Source organism: Ipomoea nil, unplaced genomic scaffold, assembly GCF_001879475.1.
Source record: "Ipomoea nil cultivar Tokyo-kokei standard unplaced genomic scaffold, Asagao_1.1 scaffold1952, whole genome shotgun sequence".
Taxonomy (NCBI): domain Eukaryota; kingdom Viridiplantae; phylum Streptophyta; class Magnoliopsida; order Solanales; family Convolvulaceae; genus Ipomoea; species Ipomoea nil.
In genome coordinates this window covers 615,464-631,512 of record NW_017618380.1, presented here as the reverse complement: position 1 = coordinate 631,512, position 16,049 = coordinate 615,464, and positions in this window count along the sequence as shown.

Below are 16,049 nucleotides of genomic sequence, written 5' to 3'. Positions count from 1 at the left end.
TACAGAGTGGGGATATGAACTTAGAGTAAGGGCGATGATTCCAATGCTCATAACAATTTAGGGTTTCCGAGGGTTTGGGTTAGGCGCAACAAAGGGTGAGCAAGGTCATGACGGTTGTGAATTTGCTCTTAAGGTAATTAAGGATTCGGGGTGGGAGTTTTCAACAAATAGGGGTATCAAGATGCTGGGGTTTCAGGGCGGACGATATTTTAAACTGGGGTGGTGGGGTCGCAAGGTGTCGCGATATACTTACCTTGCACCCAAGGATTCGACTAATGGTGTCGTTCATTCGCTACTTTAATCCGTGTCCTAGTTCTCCTTCCTGTTTGTTGTAGCCGCAACCCGGGTTTGCCGAGATAAAGCAACTTGTCGGAAGGTGCATGCCATTTGTCTTAATCGGGGGTTATCGTGGTTAACCCTGGGTCGGTGAGTATTGCAGTCCGTCCCTTTTAGCAGTCCTGACGTCTTGATGCAACGTCTTTTCACCGCCTCTTCTTAGTAGTCATTCAAATCTACCTTTTCTTTGGTCACGGTCCTTGTCAAGTCTTTTGACGGGAGTTAGGACGAGGCGGTTTATCGGGTAAGTGTACGTTACCCAGTTGTGGAAGTAAACTTATCTATTCGCACCCTTACCTGGTGTGGTAAGCGTAGGGGGAGGTTCATTTAAGTTAGAGAGGGATGAAGTGAGGGGGGTCATGTGTAGGTTTCACAATCTCACTGCGCGTCCTAAGATTTCTGAATCCTATGTTCCTAAGTACCTAGAGTTCAAGCCTAGTGTCCTAAAGTCCGGTCTTAAGAGTCTTATCCTAGGGTCAAACTTAGGCTCTGATACCAACTGTAACACCCCAGATTTTCAAGACTTTTTAAAACTTATAATAAAGGTAGAATCTTATTAAATTCCAAGATATAATACAAGCGTTCGGGGTGCTATGCCACACATGGGCTAGAGAACCCAAGTGCACAGGCTAACTAACTAATATCCTCAAAGTGTGATTTCATAAACGTGGCACACAGGCCGAAAGGGAAACTATCTACTTCTACACACCAAGTTCTAGCGCGCTCCAGTGACTTAATCTTCTGTGCCTGAAAGCCAAATATATCTGTTCAGCGAGAGATGCTGGTAACCCACTCCAACGCGTTGAAATACAATACATATAGAGATATATATAGATATACGAAAACCATTTTGAGCATGAAGATATATCCTACGAACTCTAGCTTTAAAACCGGGGATGACTCGACAGATAAGGCTAGACACAAGCAACAGTTATAACAAGCATATGCAGTTCATAACAGGCAAGGCAGATAAGGCAATGCATAATTAATAATCATAACCCAACGTAAACAATCCCCAGCATAAATCCCTTAGTCACATCCCCTAATACACTCATAAACACAACTCCTCCATATCTCATCATATAGCATACTTTGTTGGCGCCACAGGACCAATCGCATGCCCATACATGAGGGTCAGCGCATATAGCTCTGACACGGCCCCGCAGTACCCTGCCCCGTCTCACATTACGGAGGAGCCGATCGCAACCGACTGATGGACCTTTGTCCTACATAATATTTATATACCTGACCGGTCTTTACCAGCCTGGTTAACAGTTGGGATGGTTCTCAGCCCATTCAACTGCCCGTATAGTGGACCTTTGTCCTATATAATATTTATATACCTTACCGGTCTCTACCAGCCTGGTTAACAGCCGGTATGGTTCTCAGCCCATCCGACTGCCCGTATAGTGGAACTTAGTCCTATATAATATTTATATACCTGACCGGTCTCTACCAGCCTGGTTAACAGCTGGTATGGTTCTCAACCCACTCGACTGCCCGTATAGCCCGAGTGATCTTAACCAACTCGGGGTTACATGCACACATAACACATAGCAAGTACATGCAACCCACATTAACACATTGGGAAGGGGGAGAAAACATATAACAAAACCTATGCGTGATCATCACATACTAAGAATAGTCCTAAGGGGTTCATACTTCTTCCACCTAGGTCAACGGGATACCGATTCAACTAGCATGCAATATAATAGACTCATAAACCTACGAACGGTACCCGAAATATCAAACTAGACATAGGCACGATAAACGGAGTCCATTGGGACACCACGGGGGACGGGGAACATCAAACGGGGAAGCCGGGAACCCAAGGTGGGGAAAATTCCAGCGGGTAGCCGGTGGGTGGGGGACCACCCGCCGGCTGCCCGCCGGATAATACTGTTCCGGGCAGCGGGTCGCCGGCGGGCAGCTGCCCGCCCGCCGGCAGCCCGCTGCCGGAAGAGTGATTCTCGGTCGTGGGTAGGTGGCGGGTCCCCTACCCCCCACCTACCCCCACTGACTCTTATCACACAATACGCCCCGGGAACCGTTGTGGAACCCGAAACCATGCTTAGACACTTTACAACGCAATTACGACAACCCGTAGACAATTAACGGATCAAATACGAGAAACGAACGGCACAGAACCTATCATGCTTTTCTAAATATAATCAACACCCAAACATGCGATTTCCCCACCCGATAATCCAAGAATAATATTATACGATACAACCTAGGGTTCTAATCACTTTTATACCAACAAGAATACGGTTCGTCTTTTAATTTCAAGATTCGGTACAAATAACACATAAGCATCAAGGACGCCATACAATTATCAAGAACGACAAATAATCATCAAGAACTCCACATAATCATCAAGAACACCATAATTATCAAGAATCTCCCAATATCAAGATTATCAAGATCACCCATGGGATCATCACATCAATTATCAATAATAATCATCATAACTCGCCAATACACAATAATATGGGGAAACCCTAAGGGGGAATCATAACTATGAAAATAGGTTTTGTTGAGACATGGGTTACCTCTTAGCCTTAATTAATTCCTTAGCTATGAAGGATCTTTCTTTAAGCTTTCTTGATTTCTTGATTTCTCCTAAGGGGATTCTTGGAACTCTTTGGGTGGTGAGAGATTATTGTGGTGGGGATTCTGGGTGCCTCCTAAGTTCCCTATTTATATATTTAGGACTCCTAGTTAGGGCCTGAATGGTATGGGTTTACTAATTCTATTCCTTATAGGGCTAGGGCTTACTTTAGGGATAAGGGTCCATGGTCCATAGTGGGCCATATTAATTAAAGAGGATCCTAATCATATTCTGAATACTAAAAGGCCTACTTCCTTTATTCCTAACAGGATTGAGACTCTTATTTGGGCAAGGGTCCACGGTTCAGGGTGGACCTTACTAACTAATTAAAGGTAAACCTAACATAATTCTATCATATTTAATTATTATTAACGGGATTAATTAAATAATTAACCCGGGATTGAAGGCCGTAACACGGGGTGTTACACTCTCCCCCCTCGACTGAGGGACTCGGCAAGAAAAGAGAAAGAAACAAACGGCACTGACCCTTAGACGTTTCTTAAGTGAAAAATCCTAATGAGTCGCCTCGACAAAGGGACTCGGCAAGAAAAAAGAAAGAAACAAAGGGCACTGACCCTTACACGTTTCTTAAGATAGAAAGCCTAAGAAGTCGACTCGACTGAGGTTCTCGGCAAGAAAAGAGAAAGAAACAAAGGGCACTGTCCCTTGGACGATTCTTATGAGAAAAAGCCTAAGGAGTCGCCTCGTCTGAGGGACTCGGCAAGAAAAGAGAAAAAAACAAAGGGCATTGACCCTTAGACGTTTCTATAGAGAGAAAGTCTAAGGAGTCGCCTCGACTGAGGGACTCGACAAGAGAAGAGAAAGAAACATAGGGCGCTGTCCCTTAGACGTTTCTTAAGTGAAAAAGCCTAAGGAGTCGCCTCGACTAAGGGACTCGGCAAGAAAAGAGAATGAAACAAAGGGCACTGTCCCTTAGACATTTCTTAAGAGAAAAAGCCTAAGGAGTCGCCTCAACTGAGGGATTCAGCAATAAAAGAGAAAGAAGCAAAGGGCACTAACCGTTAGACGTTTCTTAAGAGAGAAATCCAAAGGAGTCGCCTCGACTGAAGGACTCAGCAAGAAAAGAGAAAGAAACAAGAGGCACTATCCCTTGGACGTTTCTTAAGAGAAAAAGCTTAAGGAGTCACCTCGACTGAGGGACTCGGTAAGAAAAGGGAAAGAAACAAGGGGCACTGACCTTTGGACGTTTCTTAAGAGAAAAAGCCTAAGGAGTCGCCTCGACTGAGGGACTCGGCAAGAAAAGAAAAAGAAACAAAGGGCACTGACCTTTAGAAATTTCTTAAAAGAATAAGCCTAAGGAGTAGCCTTGACTGAGGGACTCGGCAAGAAAAGAGAAAGACACAAACGGCACTGACCCTTAGACGTTTCTTAAGTGAAAAAGCCTAAGGAGTCGCCTCGACTAAGGGACTCGGCAAGAAAAGAGAAAGAAACAAAGGGCACTGACCCTTAGACGTTTCTTAAGATAGAAAACACAAGAAGTCGGCTCGACTGAGGTTCTCGGCAAGAAAAGAGAAAGAAACAAAGGGCACTGTCCCTTGGACGTTTCTTATGAGAAAAAGCCAAAGGAGTCGCCTCGGATGAGGGAGTCGGCAAGAAAAGAAAAAGAAACAAAGGGCACTGACCTTTAGAAATTTCTTAAAAGAATTATCCTAAGGAGTCGCCTCGACTGAAGGACTCGGCAAGAAAAGTGAAAGACTCAAACGGCACTGATCCTTAGACGTTTCTTAAGAGAAAAAGCCTAAGGAGTCACCTCGACTAAGGGACTCGGCAAGAAAAGGGAAAGAAACAAAGGGCACTGACCCTTAGACGTTTTTAAAGATAGAAAGCCCAAGAAGTTGGCTCGACTGAGGTTCTCGGCAAGAAAAGAGAAAGAAACAAAGGGCACTGTCGCTTGGACGTTTCTTATGAGAAAAAACCTAAGGAGTCGCCTCGTCTGAGGGACTTGGCAATAAAAGAGCAAAAAACAAAGGGCATTGACCCTTAGACGTTTCTATAGAGAGAAAGCCTAAGGAGTCGCCTCGACTGAGGGACTCGACAAGAGAAGAGAAAGAAACAAAGGGCACTGTCCCTTAGACGTTTCTTAAGTGAAAAAGCCGAAGGAGTCGCCTCGTCTGAGGGACTCGGCAAGAAACGAGAAAGAAACAAAGGACACTTTCCCTTAGACGTTTCTTAAGAGAGAAAGCCTAAGGATTCGCCTCGACTGAGGGACTCGACAAGAAAAGAGAAAGAATCAAAGGGTACTGACCCTTAGACGTTTCTTAAGAGAAAAAGCCTAAGGAGATGCATCGACTGAGGGACTCGGCAAGAGAAGAAAAAGAAACAAAGGGCACTGTCCCTTAGACGTTTCTTAAGAGAAAAAGCCTAAGGAGTCGCCGTGACTGAGGGACTCAGCAAGAAAAGAGAACGAATCAAAGGGCACTGTCCCTTAGACTTTTCTTAAGAGAAAAAGCCTAAGGAGTCGCCTCAACTGAGGGACTCGGCAAGAAAAGAGAATGAAACAAAGGGCAATGTCCCTTAGACATTTCTTAAGAGAAAAAGCCTAAGGAGTCGCCTCAACTGAGGGATTCAACAATAAAAGAGAAAGAAACAAAGGGCACTAACCGTTAGACGTTTCTTAAGAGTGAAAACCAAAGGAGTCGCCTCGACTGAAGGACTTAACAAGAAAAGAGAAAGAAACAAAAAGCACTATCCCTTGGACGTTTCTTAAGAAAAAAATCCTAAGGAGTCGCCTCGACTGAGGGACTCGGCAAGAAAAGGAAAAGAAACAAGGGGCACTGACCTTTGGATGTTTCTTAAGAGAAAAAGCCTAAGGAGTCGCCTCGACTAAGGGACTCGACAAGAAAAGAAAAAGAAACAAAGGGCACTGACCTTTAGACATTTCTTAAGAGAATAAGCCTAAGGAGTCGCCTCGACTGAGGGACTCGGGAAGAAAAGAGAAAGAAACAAACTACACTGACCCTTAGACGTTTCTTAAGAGAAAAATCCAAATGTGTCGCCTCGACTGAGGGACTCGGCAAGAAAAGAGAAAGAAACAAAGGGCACTGACCCTTAGACGTTTCTTAAGATAGAAAGCCTAAGAAGTCGGCTCGACTCAGGTTCTCGGCAAGAAAAGAGAAAGAAACAAAGGGCACTGTCCCTTAGACGGTTCTAATGAGAAAAAGCCTAAGGACTCGCCTCGTCTGAGAGACTCGGCAAGAAAAGAGAAAGAAACAAAGGGCATTGACCCTTAGACGTTTCTATATAGAGAAAGCCTAAGGAGTTGCCTCAACTGAGGGACTCGACAAGAGAAGAGAAAGAAACAAAGGGCACTGTCCCTTAGACGTTTCTTAAGTGAAAAAGCCTAAGGAGTCGCCTCGACTGAGGGACTCAGTGTAACACCCCAAATTCTCAAGATATTTTAAACTTATAAAATAAAGGTGAAATCTCATTAAATCCCAAATTACGATACAAAGAGTACGGGGTGCTATGCCACAGCCGAGCTAGAGAACTCGGGTGCAATTGCTAAATTCTAAAACCTCAATCAGTATCAATACTGAATCATGGCACGCAGGCCAACAAGGGAAACTATCTAAGCTACGCCTCAAGTTTCTAACGCGCTCCAGTGATCTACTCGTCTGTGCCTGAAAGCCAAATATATCTGTTCAGCGAGAGATGCTGGTAACCCACTCCAACGTGTTGAAATACAATACATATAGATATATATATAGATATACCAAAACCATTTTTGAACATGAAGATATATCCTACGAACTCTAGCTTTTAAAACAGGGATAGACTCAACAGATAGAGCTAAGCACAGACAGCAGTTATACCCAGCATATACGGTTCACAACAGGCAAGACAGATAAGATAAGCACAATTAATAATCATAACTAAGCATTACTAGCAAGAGCCCTATAACAGTCACAACATCAACCCTTCTTATCCTATCATATAGCACACTTTGTTGGCGCCACAGGACCAATCGCATGCCCATACATGAGGGTCAGCGCATATAGCTCTGACACGGCCCCGCAGCACCCTGCCCCGTCTCACAGCATGGAGGGGTCGATCGCAACCGACCGATGAGCCGCAGCTCTATATAATATTTATATACCTGACCGGTCTTTACCAGCCTGGTTAACAGTTGGGATGGTTCTCAACCCATTCAACTGCCCGTATAGTGGACCTTTGTCCAATATAATATTTATATACCTGACCGGTCTCTACCAGCCTGGTTAACAGTTGGGATGGTTCTCAACCCATTCAACTGCCCGTATAGTGGATCTTAGTCCTATATAATATTTATATACCTGACCGGTCTCTACCAGCCTGGTTAACAGCCGGTATGGTTCTCAGCCCACCCGACTGCCCGTATAGCCCGATTGATCTCAACCAAATCGGGGTAACATGCACACATAACACATAGCAAGCACACGCAACCCACATTAACACATTGGGAAGGGGGAGAAAACGTATAACAAAACCTATGCGTGATACTTCACATTCTAAGAATAGTCCTAAGGGTTCATACTTCTTTCACCTAGGTCAACGGGATACCAATTCAACTAGCATGCAATATAGAAGACTCATACGACCTACAAACGGTACCCGAAAATCAAACTAGACATAGGCACGATAGACGGAGTCCGTTGGGACACCACGAGGGTCGGGGGAACATCAAACGGGGATGCCGGGGTCCCGAAGGGTGGGAATTTCCAGCGGGTAGCCGGTGGGTGGGGGTTCACCCGCCGGCTGCCCGCCGGTATGTACTGTTCCGGGCAGCTGCCCGCCCGCCGGCTGCCCGTTGCCCGAGCTCCTCTTTTGGCCGCGGGTAGGTGGCGGGTCCCCTACCCCCACCTACCCCCCACTGGCTCTTTTCACCAAAAACGCCCCGGGAACCTTTATGGAACCCGGAACCATGCTTAGACAGTTTCAAACGCAATTGATAACACACGTAGACAATTAACGGATCGAAATCAAGAAACAAACGGTACATAACCTATCATGCTTTTCTAAACATAATAAACACCCAATCATGCAAAATCCCACCCAATATACCAAGAATAATACCATACGATACATCCTAGGGTTCTAACCGTTTTTAAATTAACAAGGACACAATTCATCTTTTAATATCAAGATTCGGTAAGAATATCACAAAAAGATCAAGAACATCCTACAATCATTAAGAACCTCATATAATCGTCAAGAATGTCATATAATCATCAAGAACACCATAATTACCAAGAACCTTTCGTCATCAAGATCACCCATGGAATTATCCCATTAATCGTCAATAATAATAATACAAATCATCAATACACAATAATATGGAGAAATCCTACGGGGGAAATCATAGCTATGAAAATAGGTTTTGTTGAGACATGGGTTACCTCTTAGCCTTAACTAATTCCTTGGCTATGAAGGGTCTTTCTTTAAGCTTTCTTGCTTTCTTGATTTCTTCTAAGGGAATTCTTGGAGCTCTTTGGGGTGGTGGAACGTTTATTGTGGTGGGGCGTTCTAGGTGCCTCTTAAGTCCCCTATCTATATATTTAGGAGTCCTAGTTAGGAACTAATATTATAGGCTTGCTAATTCTATTTCTTTTGGGACTAAGGATTGGGTTTAGGGATAAGGGCCCGTGGACTATGGTGGGCCTTTCCTAATTAATTATTGTGATTTAATTCTTTCTTTTGGGTAATTGATTAAATGATTTAATTGATTTTAGGGGTCGTAACACGGGGTGTTACACTCGGCAAGAAAAGAGAAAGAAACAAAGGGCACTGACCCTTAGACGTTTCTTAAGATAGAAAGCCTAAAAAGTCGGTTCCACTGAGGTTCTCGGCAAGAAAAGAGAAAGAAACAAAGGGCACTGTCCCTTAGACGGTTTTTATGAGAAAAAGCCTAATGAGTCGCCTCGTCTGAGGGACACGGCAAGGAAAGAGAAAGAAACAAAGGGCATTGACTCTTAGAAGTTTCTATAGAGTGAAAGCCTAATGAGTCGCCTCGTCTGACCCTTAGACATTTCTTAAGAGAGAAAGCCTAAGGAGACGCATCGACTGAGGGACTCGGCAAGAGAAGAAAAAGAAACAAAGGGCACTGTCCCTTAGACGTTTCTTAAGAGAAAAAGCCTAAGGAGTCCCCTCGACTGAGGGACTCAGCAAGAAAAGAGAACGAAACAAAGGGCACTGTCCCTTAGACTTCTCTTAAGAGAAAAAGCCTAAGGAGTCGACTCAACTGAGGGATTCAACATGAAAAGAGAAAGAAAGAAAGGGCACTAACCTTTAGACGTTTCTTAAGAGAGAAAACCAAAGGAGTCGCCTCGACTGAGGGACTGAGCAAGAAAAGAGAAAGAAACAAAAGGCACTATCCCTTGAACGTTTCTTAAGAGAAAAAGCCTAAGGAGTCGCCTCGACTGAGGAACTCGGCAAGAAAAGGGAAAGAATCAAGGGGCAGTGACCTTTGGACGTTTCTTAAGAGAAAAAGCCTAAGGAGTCGCCTCGACTGAGGGACTCGGCAAGAATAGAAAAAGAAACAAAGGGCGCTGACATTTAGACATTTATTAAGAGAATAAGCCTAAGGAGTCGCCTCGACTGAGGGACTCGGCAAGAAAAGAGAAAGAAACAAACGGCACTGACCCTTAGACGTTTCTTAAGAGAAAAATCCTAATGAATCGCCTTGACTGAGGGACTCGGCAAGAAAAGAGAAAGAAACAAAAGGCACTGACCCTTAGACGTTTCTTAAGATAGAAAGCCTAAGAAGTCGGCTCGACTGAGGTTCTCGGCAAGAAAAGAGAAAGAAACAAAGGGCACTGTCCCAAAGACGTTTCTTAAGAGAAAAAGCTTAAGGAGTCGCCTCAACTGAGGGTCTCGGCAAGAAAAGAGAAAGAAACGAAAAGCTCTGTCCCTTAGACGTTTCTTAAGAGAAAAAACCTAAGGAGTCACATCGACTGAGGGACTCGGCAAGCCTTAAGAGAACGAGCCTAAGGAGTTCCCTCAAGTAAGGGACTCGGCAAGAAAAGAGAATGAAACAAAGGGCATTGTCCCTTAGACGTTTCTTAAGGGAAAAAGCTTAAGGAGTCGCCTCAACTGAGGGACTCAGCAAGAAAAGAGAAAGAAACAAATTGCACTATCCCTTAGATGTTTCTTAAGAAAGAAAGCCAAAGGTGTCACCTTGACTGAGGGACTCAGCAAGAAAAGAGAAAGAAACAAGTCCCTTAGACGTTTCTTAAGAGAAAAAGCTTAAGGAGTCGCCTCAACTGAGAGATTCGGCAAGAATAGAGATAGAAACAAAGGGCAATAACCCTTAGACGTTTCTTAAGAGAGAAAGCCTAAGGAGTCGCCTCGACTGAGGGACTCGGCAAGAAAAGAGATAGAAAAAAAGGGCACTGCCCCTTAGACGTTTATTAAGAGAAAAAGCCTAAGGAGTCGCCTCGACTGAGGGACTCAACAAGAAAAGTCAAAGAAACAAAGGGCACTGACCCTTAGACATTTCTTAAGAGAGAAAGCCTAAGGAGTCGCCTCGACTGAGGGACGCGGCAAGAAAGGAGAAAGAAACAAAGGGCACTGTCCCTTAGACGTTTCTTAAGATAAAAAGCCTAAGGAGTCGCCTCGACTGAGGGACACAGCAGGAAAAGAGGAAAAAACAAAGGGCACTGTCCCTTAGACGTTTCTTAAGAGAACAAGCCTAAGGAGTTGCCTCAAGTAAGGGACTCGGCAAGAAAAGAGAATGAAACAAAGGGCACTGTCCTTTAGACGTTTCTTAAGAGAAATTGCTTAAGGAGTCGCCTCAACTCAGGGATTCGGCAAGAAAAGAGATAGAAAGAAAGGGCAATAACCCTTATACGTTTCTTAAGAGAGAAAGCCAAAGGTGTTACCTTGACTGAGGGACTCAGTAAGAAAAGAGAAAGAAACAAATTGCACTATCCCTTAGACGTTTCTTAAGAAAGAAAGCCAAAGGTGTCACCTTGACTGATGGACTCAGCAAGAAAAGAGAAAGAAACAAAGGGCACTATCCCTTAGACGTTGCTTAAGAGAAAAAGCCTAAGGAGTCGCCTCAAGTAAGGGACTCGGCAAGAAAAGAGAATGAAACAAGTCCCTTAGACGTTTCTTAAGAGAAAAAGCTTAAGGAGTCGCCTCAACTGAGGGATTCGGCAAGAAAAGAGATAGAAACAAAGGGCAATAACCCTTAGACGTTTCTTAAGAGAGAAAGCCTAAGGAGTCGCCTCGACTGAGGGACTCGGCAAGAAAAGAGATAGAAAAAAAGGGCACTGCCCCTTAGACGTTTATTAAGAGAAAAAGCCTAAGGAGTCGCCTCGACTGTGGGACTCAACAAGAAAAGTCAAAGAAACAAAGGGCACTGACCCTTAAACGTTTCTTAAGAGAGAAAGCCTAAGGAGTCGCCCCGACTGAGGGACGCGGCAAGAAAGGAGAAAGAAACAAAGGGCACTGACCCTTAGACGTTTCTTAAGATAGAAAGCCTAAGAAGTCAGCTCGACTGAGGTTCTCGGTAAGAAAAGAGAAAGAAACAAAGGGCACTGTCCCATAGACGTTTCTTAAGAGAAAAAGCTTAAGGAGTCGCCTCAACTGAGGGTCTCGACAAGAAAAGAGAAAGAAACAAAAAGCTCTGTCCCTTAGACGTTTCTTAAGAGAAAAAACCTAAGGAGTCACATCGACTGAGGGACTCGGCATGCCTTAAGAGAACAAGCCTAAGGAGTTCCCTCAAGTAAGGGACTCGGCAAGAAAAGAGAATGAAACAAAGGGCACTGTCCCTTAGACGTTTCTTAAGGGAAAAAGCTTAAGGAGTCGCCTCAACTGAGGGACTCAGCAAGAAAAGAGAAAGAAACAAATTGCACTATCCCTTAGATGTTTCTTAAGAAAGAAAGCCAAAGGTGTCACCTTGGCTGAGGGACTCTGCAAGAAAAGAGAAAGAAACAAGTCCCTTAGACGTTTCTTAAGAGAAAAAGCTTAAGGAGTCGCCTCAACTGAGAGATTCGGCAAGAATAGAGATAGAAACAAAGGGCAATAACCCTTAGACGTTTCTTACGAGAGAAAGCCTAAAGAGTCGCCTCGACTGAGGGACTCGGCAAGAAAAGAGATAGAAAAAAAGGGCACTGCCCCTTAGACGTTTATTAAGAGAAAAAGCCTAAGGAGTCGCCTCGACTGTGGGACTCAACAAGAAAAGTCAAAGAAACAAAGGGCACTGACCCTTAGACGTTTCTTAAGAGAGAAAGCCTAAGGAGTTGCCTCGACTGAGGGACGCGGCAAGAAAGGAGAAAGAAACAAAGGGCACTGTCCCTTAGATGTTTCTTAAGATAAAAAGCCTAAGGAGTCGCCTCGACTGAGGGACACAACAGGAAAAGAGAAAAAAACAAAGGGCACTGTCCCTTAGACGTTTCTTAAGAGAACAAGCCTAAGGAGTTGCCTCAAGTAAGGGACTCGGCAAGAAAAGAGAATGAAACAAAGGGCACTGTCCTTTAGACGTTTCTTAAGAGAAAAAGCTTATGGAGTCGCCTCAACTCAGGGATTCGGCAAGAAAAGAGATAAAAAGAAAGGGCAATAACCCTTATACGTTTCTTAAGAGAGAAAGCCAAAGGTGTTACCTTGACTGAGGGACTCAGCAAGAAAAGAGAAAGAAACAAATTGCACTATCCCTTAGACGTTTCTTAAGAAAGAAAGCCAAAGGTGTCACCTTGACTGAGGGACTCAGCAAGAAAAGAGAAAGAAACAAAGGGCACTATCCCTTAGACGTTTCTTAAGAGAAAAAGCCTAAGGAGTCGCCTCAAGTAAGGGACTCGGCAAGAAAAGAGAATTAAACAAGTCCCTTAGACGTTTTTTAAGAGAAAAAGCTTATGAAGTCGCCTCAACTGAGGGATTCGGCAAGAAAAGAGATAGAAACAAAGGGCAATAACCCATAGACGTTTCTTAAGAGAAAAAGCTTAAGGAGTCGCCTCAACTGAGGGTCTCGACAAGAAAAGAGAAAGAAACAAAAAGCTCTGTCCCTTAGACGTTTCTTAAGAGAAAAAACCTAAGGAGTCACATCGACTGAGGGACTCGGCATGCCTTAAGAGAACAAGCCTAAGGAGTTCCCTCAAGTAAGGGACTCGGCAAGAAAAGAGAATGAAACAAAGGGCACTGTCCCTTAGACGTTTCTTAAGGGAAAAAGCTTAAGGAGTCGCCTCAACTGAGGGACTCAGCAAGAAAAGAGAAAGAAACAAATTGCACTATCCCTCAGATGTTTCTTAAGAAAGAAAGCCAAAGGTGTCATCTTGACTGAGGGACTCAGCAAGAAAAGAGAAAGAAACAAGTCCCTTAGACGTTTCTTAAGAGAAAAAGCTTAAGGAGTCGCCTCAACTGAGAGATTCGGCAAGAATAGAGATAGAAACAAAGGGCAATAACCCTTAGACGTTTCTTACGAGAGAAAGCCTAAAGAGTCGCCTCGACTGAGGGACTCGGCAAGAAAAGAGATAGAAAAAAAGGGCACTGCCCTTAGACGTTTATTAAGAGAAAAAGCCTAAGGAGTCGCCTCGACTGTGGGACTCAACAAGAAAAGTCAAAGAAACAAAGGGCACTGACCCTTAGACGTTTCTTAAGAGAGAAAGCCTAAGGAGTTGCCTCGACTGAGGGACGCGGCAAGAAAGGAGAAAGAAACAAAGGGCACTGTCCCTTAGATGTTTCTTAAGATAAAAAGCCTAAGGAGTCGCCTCGACTGAGGGACACAACAGGAAAAGAGAAAAAAACAAAGGGCACTGTCCCTTAGACGTTTCTTAAGAGAACAAGCCTAAGGAGTTGCCTCAAGTAAGGGACTCGGCAAGAAAAGAGAATGAAACAAAGGGCACTGTCCTTTAGACGTTTCTTAAGAGAAAAAGCTTATGGAGTCGCCTCAACTCAGGGATTCGGCAAGAAAAGAGATAAAAAGAAAGGGCAATAACCCTTATACGTTTCTTAAGAGAGAAAGCCAAAGGTGTTACCTTGACTGAGGGACTCAGCAAGAAAAGAGAAAGAAACAAATTGCACTATCCCTTAGACGTTTCTTAAGAAAGAAAGCCAAAGGTGTCACCTTGACTGAGGGACTCAGCAAGAAAAGAGAAAGAAACAAAGGGCTCTATCCCTTAGACGTTTCTTAAGAGAAAAAGCCTAAGGTGTCGCCTCAAGTAAGGGACTCGGCAAGAAAAGAGAATTAAACAAGTCCCTTAGACGTTTTTTAAGAGAAAAAGCTTATGGAGTCGCCTCAACTGAGGGATTCGGCAAGAAAAGAGATAGAAACAAAGGGCAATAACCCATAGACGTTTCTTAAGAGAAAAAGCCTAAGGAGTCGCCTCTACTGAGGGACTCGGCAAGAAAAGAGATAGAAAAAAAGGGCACTGTCCCTTAGACATTTCTTAAGCGAAAAAGCCTAAGGAGTCGTCTCGACTGAGGGACTCAGCAAGAAAAGTCAAAGAAACAAAGGGCACTGACCCTTAGACATTTCTTAAGAGAGAAAGCCTAAGGAGTCGCCTCGACTGAGGGACTCGGCAAGAAAAGAGAAAGAAACAAAGGGCACTGACCCTTATACGTTTCTTAAGATTGAAAGCCTAAGGAGACGCATCGACTAAGGGACTCGGCAAGAAAAGAAAAAGAATCAAAGGGCACTTTCCCTTAGACGTTTCTTAAGAGAAAAAGCATAAGGAGTTGCCTCAACTGAGGGACTCGGCAAGAAAAGAGAAAGAAACAAAAAGCACTGTCCCTTCGACGTTTCTTAAGAGAAAAAGCCTAAGGAGTCACATCGACTGAGGGACTCGGCAAGAAAAGAAAAAGAAACAAAAGGCACTGACGCTTAGACGTTTTTTAAGAGAAAAAACCTAAGGAGTCGCCTCGACTGAGGGACTCGGCAAGAAAAGAGAACGAAACAAAGGGCACTGTCGCTTAGACTTCTCTTAAGAGAAAAAGTCTAAGGAGTCGACTCAACTGAGGGATTAAGCAAGAAAAGAGAAAGAAAGAAAGGGCACTAACCTTTCGACATTTCTTAAGAGAGAAAACCAAAGGAGTCGCCTCGACTGAGGGACTCAGCAAGAAAAGAGAAAGAAACAAAAGGCACTATCCCTTGGACGTTTCTTAAGAGAAAAAGCCTAAGGAGACGCCTCGACTAAGGAACTCGGCAAGAAATGGGAAAGAAACAAGGTGCACTGACCTTTGGACGTTTCTTAAGAGAAAAAGCCTAAGGAGTCGCCTCGACTGAGGGACTCGGCAAGAAAAGAAAAAGAAACAAAGGGCACTGACATTTAGACATTTCTTAAGAGAATAAGCCTAACGAGTCGCCTCGACTGAGGGACTCGGCAAGAAAAGGTCAAGAAACAAACGGCACTGACCCTTAGACGTTTCTTAAGAGAAAAATCCTAATGAATCGCCTCGACTGAGGGACTCGGCAAGAAAAGAGAAAGAAACAATGGGCACTGACCCTTAGACGTTTCTTAAGATAGAAAGCCTAAGAAGTCGGCTCGACTGAGGTTCTCGGCAAGAAAAGAGAAAGAAACAAAGGGCACTATCCCTTAGACGTTTCTTAAGAGAAAAAGCCTAAGGAGTCGCCTCAAGTAAGGGACTCGGCAAGAAAAGAGAATGAAACAAGTCCCTTAGACGTTTCTTAAGAGAAAAAGCTTAAGGGGTCGCCGCAACTGAGGGACTCGGTAAGAAAAGAGATAGAAACAAAGGGCAATAACCCATAGACGTTTCTTAAGAGAGAAAGCCTAAGGAGTCGCCTCGACTGAGGGACTCGGCATGAAAAGAAATAGAAAAAAAGGGCACTGTCCCTTAGACGTTTCTTAAGCGAAAAAGCCTAAGGAGTCGCCTCGACTGAGGGACTCAGCAAGAAAAGTCAAAGAAACAAAGGGCAGTGACCCTTAGACGTTTCTTAAGAGAGAAAGCCTAAGGAGTCGCCTCGACTGAGGGACTCGGCAAGAAAAGAGAAAGAAACAAAGGGCACTGACCCTTATACGTTTCTTAAGATTGAAAGCCTAAGGAGACGCATCGACTAAGGGACTCGGCAAGAAAAGAAAAAGAATCAAAGGGCACTTTCCCTTAGACGTTTCTTAAGAGAAAAAGCATAAGGAGTTACCTCAACTGAGGG